Here is a 5,672-nt window from a genome sequence, read left to right as displayed (position 1 = left end):
ATTTTCTATCTTTATTTTATCAATTTTATTTCTTGCTGTTATTTTATGTTTTGCTGTTAATATATATAAGTTTTTACATCTTGCTGTAAATATTTTACTGCCTGGTGCTAACTCTATTCCAGACATTTTCCAATATAATACTAATGATTTATCTATATTTCTATCTGTTAATGCTACTGTATAATTGACACTTATTATAAATTTAAATTTTTGGTATATTAAGTTTCCTTTTACTGCACTAATTACACTTTTTTCTATAGGGTGTATAATTCTATCATCTGCTAAGTATATTTCAATAGGTGTTTTAGCTTTTATATCTTGTATTTCTTTATTTATTATTCGTTTACTTAGTATAGGTATATATGCTTTTCCTCTTGCATATTTACATTCTATAATATGTTCTTTCTGACTAACTACATAATATTCTTCCTTTTGTCTTTTAACCAATTTCTCAAAGTAGGTATTTCAAGTACTTTTTCAACACTTAAGTTTAATTCTTTTCCTTTTATTTGTTCAAAAATTGTATTATCAAATATAATTTTTTGGTCTGATAATTCTTCATTTTGATAATCTTCTTTGTTTATTACTTTTATATCGTCTTCAGACATTAGATTTCTTCGTCTATTTCATTATTATCTAAATCCATATTCTCTTCTTCATTTTCTGTTTCTATATCTGATACTTCATATATACTATCATTTTCACTTAATTCACAGTCTATGTATTCTATTTGCATATATTCGTCATTATCTATAATTACTTCTGCAATTTGCTTCCTTTTTGGATCTTTGGGTAACTTACAATCTCTAGCTATGTGTCCTATCTTTCCGCAATTGTAGCAAGTACATTGTGATGGTTTTCTTTTTGGTCTATATGGTCTTTTTATTTTATAGTTTTTTACATAATATCTTTGTCTTGGTTTTTTATATTTATACCTAGTTTTAGTTTTTCTATAATTTTTATACCTTTTAGGCTTTTGCTTTTTATTTGTATATCCAAACTGTGGTGCTATTTTATTTTTACAACAGGCTAAATTCTTGTTTACTGTAATAGACAATAATGACTATAGCTATAAAGAAATTGACATTGAAGAAGATTTAGAAATTGTAAAAGAAAGATTAAGTACTTCAAGTGTACCAAATACGTTAACAAGAGCTACCTCATCAAGAATGAGTACATCTAAAAGAAACTATGAAATCCCACAAAACTTCTTAGATAAGGAAGAAATAACACCATATCATTATTTCATAACAGGAATAATAGACCAAAGAAGATATAAATTTTTTATAAATACAGGACAAAGTGCGTATAAAATTGGGTTAGTCCCTTAAATTTGATCAGTAACCTGAGTTTAAGGTGTCAAGGTTCACTTCGTGGTGAAGACAAATGCTAATTGACCATGATGAAATAAAAGAGAGTTTGTGAGGGGTTGTGATTGAGATAAAACTATATAATAAGGATTCGTTGTTTAAATTAATTTTGTACGGTAATAAAGACTTGTGAGTATCTAAGGTGTTTTCCACTATTTAGTGGGTAATGAGGTTGTATGACAAGTGTAAGGAGATGTAGTGGTATCACTCAGATAGAATTTAAAGGATCTAGAGTCATAATTATAATAAGATAAAATTCGTGGAATGTGTAGCTTTCAAAAATAGGTGAGAGCATGAATATTTTATCTGATTGCAAGGACCAAAAATGTAATTTTGAGTGGAGTGAAAAATTATGTTGTAGTTTTGAATTTATTTATGAGTGTGGTTGAATTTTTAGTGAAGGATATGATAATGTCGATAGAAAGGCGCTAATAAGCTAAGATACACAAAGTCATAAAAGTCTTCAAGGTATGAGCTAATATTGATAGATATTGGGGTAGTTAAATTCAAAATTCAAAAATTTTTAATAGTAAATATACATTTGTAGTGGTATATTTTACCAAGGTATGAAATCATAAGATAAGAAATGATCGATTGAATTGAGTATGGAGAATTTGGAAGGACTTGTGCAGAGTTTGAGTAGAAAATTTGATTACTTTCGAGGGTTGAACGACCTAAGGGGGCTTCACGTAATGTATTGATTTAAAGGCTAAATAAAGTAAAAAAAATTGTCAAGAGTTTTTATCCACATAATAAGATTGGTAAGCGAGCCAGCAAGAGGAACTACAGTCTGGTGTATTGAAGAGTTCATGAGATTTAAATTTTTGTGTCATGGGAATAATTTAAGAAAAGTGAAGAAATAAGACCTCTCGTGTAATCCTTGATTTGTAGTTGAAGATTGTATTGATTTTTGCATGAGAGATTATATATGACTTTAAGATGTGAACTAGTTTGGTACAGACTTACTACGAATTTATCATCGACTTTAATAAAGATTGAGTTTTGGTCTTAGTGACATCCAATGATGTGTGTAAGATTATGTGTTGTTATGTGGGGCAAAATTATTGAAATAATGGTAGGTAACTTATAGATCTGCAATAGTGTGGACCTACATTTATACATGGTTATCGAGGATTTTGAGGGGATTGAGACTACTATTTTAAATGGGACTACACAGTGATGTGATGTGTTACATAGACACTTGATAGTAAATAAAGGTTGTGTGATAATAGTATATAAACTTATTATGATGATCAAGAACTTGTTAAGTATTGGTATAAGGTATATAATGGTCTGAATGGTAGTTTAAACTAGGTATATGAAAGATTGTGTAGAGTCGACATTGTGTGTTTTTCAGTAGGTCTATCTCGATGGAAGATTATTATTAGATTTTGAATTAGTTCTACCAGCCTTGGGTGAGACTCGTATCTATCATTGGATGTTTAAATGGAAAGAGAGGGAGACATAGCTTGAAACTTTTAGAGGCGATAATATGTTTGCTAAGAAAACTTTGATACTAGTGATGGTTTGAGAGTAAGGTAAATGACGGGTGTGGTTATGATGTTTGTTAGTATTAAAAGTACTGGATTTAATGGAGTACTATGAAAAGTATGTGGGTTTAATGAATCAAGTATGTGTACGATTGTAACGGAGACTAGACAAATTGATTGTAGGTGGTTAAAATCAAGGAGACGGAGTTACATAGATGTAAATATTTGACATGTGAATTATGGAAGGAGTATCTTTTAATATTCGACTTTAGTTCTCTATATTTTATGTGACCACTTATTTCCATCTGGTAATAATTTGGGGTACGATTGATTAGTTATGCTCACACGTATTTTTACTTTTGTAGTTGATCCTTAGTGGTGTATCGAGTGTATTGATCATGAGATGTCCTCTTGTTTGGGTAAGATATTTGAATATATTTGGTTATCTAAGATGACATATGGTATTGTCTTGGAGTTGTTGAAATATTCTAGTGGTTGTACATGTATCACTTTGCTTATGAAAATTTATATGAGAACTACCATGAATATTTACAGTTGTACGACATTCTTAATATCAATCTATTTATTGAGTTCATGTTCTAACTATGTGTGATTGAATGTGAGAACCATTGAGTATAGTTTTGTCATTCTTAAGGTTTGTATACAATAGCTACTAATTTAGCATTTTGACAATGTTGTTAGAGGTTATGTATGCTTGGGTGTATCGCTCGATGGGTGGTTACTTGATCATTTTCTTCTTTGAGTTAGATAAGTTTAGTTCTCCCTTGATGAGTACCTAATGTGTAAAGATTATATTTTATAACTTAAGCTAGTAAAAAGTTTATGTGGTGAGAATGAAATATTGATAAGATCTATGATTATTTGTGAATTATGAGTGTGTGGTGGTTGGTTTAGATTTATGATTGGAATAAATATTGATATAACATTTTATCGTGGTTATGCCAAAAAGATTTCACTTAATGGTTGCGTCAAGGTCCTTGAGAATATGTTGCATATGTGTGTACGATTAGCTTTGATTGCTATGTTTGTTGTTAGTTGAGTTTACTACAACAATTGTTATCATTAGAGCATTGTGATGACCCCATTTGAGGCATGCTATGAGAGGAAGTGTAGATCTCCAATTGGTTGATTTGATACATTTGATATGAAACTTTGGATATTAATACTTTGAAGAGATTGTTAACACAACTACTCTTTCATACACTAACCTTTTTTTGATCGTTCGAGGAAGAACGATGGGTAAATTGGTATCTATTGTAGTATCTCTTGTGGCCGTTTTGACTATTAGATACTTTTATTAAATAAAAGACTCTTTCGATAGATTTTAACTGAGAATTTTGTACTATTCTTAACTACAATTATTGAATTAATGGGATACTTTTAATAACTTATTTAGTTGGTGGTTAAAGAAAATAATATTAAAATTTATAATGGGTCACTTTCACACTTTTATAGTTGGTTAAATATAATAATTATGAAGTAAATATTCTATAGAAAGAAATTATAAGGTTTAGTATTTATTTAATTAATAATTAGTTGATAATTATTAGCCCTAAATAATTAAACGACGAAGCAATAGAGCGCATGCTTACCTGTAACACGAGACGACGGTACCCTCAGGTAAATCTTCAACAACCTTCAATATTGTTCTTTGCATATAAATAATTGGGCAGAATATTTTGTATAATTACCTGATATGACTTAGTGCCTTTTCAGGGTTGGACGACTAATAAAATTAATATTATATCGTGATATTGAATATATAATTTATGGCCGTGATGATTAATCAAAATTGATTTATAATATTTGTTTATTGGGTTTAATGAATAAGTTGCATACATTATTATATAATATATATATATTGTTGGGATAGAAACTTAAATGGCCTTATGTGTAGCAGTGGGTAGCTCCATGTTGAATTCTGAATAAAAGTGGAGACGTAATGATATCATAATGACTAATGGAAAAATATCAAAATAATTGGATTTGATTAGAGTTTATACGATAATTTTTATTATTATGTTGAGTTTCTTTGTGAAGAATAAAGAAAGAGGATTGACTGGTGAGGTAAATTTTAATTTGTATATCTTAGTTGCATCTTGGACATGGGAAGTAGGAATATGGTGGCTAATGGAGTTCATAATGGATTAATGATTGATTAATTATTACAAGTCATAGGTTGTATAGATTGCATAAAATTGAAGAAAAGAGAAGGTCGTGGATACTATTAGACATATAAATTTAGTAGCTCGTTATGTTCCATTGTTAACATATTAAGATAGATAATTAAATATTAGGTGTATTATATAATTCGGATACCATTGAAGTTAGATTAATTGGAGGAAGTGAGACTTACCCTGTCACGACCCAAAACGAGCCGCGAGTGGCACCCACACTTATCCTATTATGTGAGCGAACCAGCCAATCTAAACCCCAACAGTTCAACCATAAATAACAAAATATAATGCGGAAGACTTAAAACTCATTAATAAAAATCAATTAATAACTTCTAAAATTTAATACTCATCATCCCCAAAATCTGGAAGTCATCACCACAAGAACATCTATCCTCAATTTACTAAATCTAAGAATATCTAGGAGGCTAAAATAAATAAACAGCTAGTCCATGCCGGAACTTCAAGGCATCAAGACATGAAGAAGAAGATCCAGTCCAAGCTAGAAGCATGAGCTCACCCTGAGATCTGACGTGATGAAGACTGGCTAGAGTTGCGGTTGAGTTGAAAACGATGGCACGTTTGCTGCACTCCACAATTAACAAAGAAAAACAAAT

The sequence above is a fragment of the Solanum pennellii genome, chromosome 8 (genome assembly GCF_001406875.1).
Source record: "Solanum pennellii chromosome 8, SPENNV200".
Taxonomy (NCBI): domain Eukaryota; kingdom Viridiplantae; phylum Streptophyta; class Magnoliopsida; order Solanales; family Solanaceae; genus Solanum; species Solanum pennellii.
The sequence above is the reverse complement of the archived record's forward strand: the minus strand, read 5'-3'. Positions refer to the sequence as shown.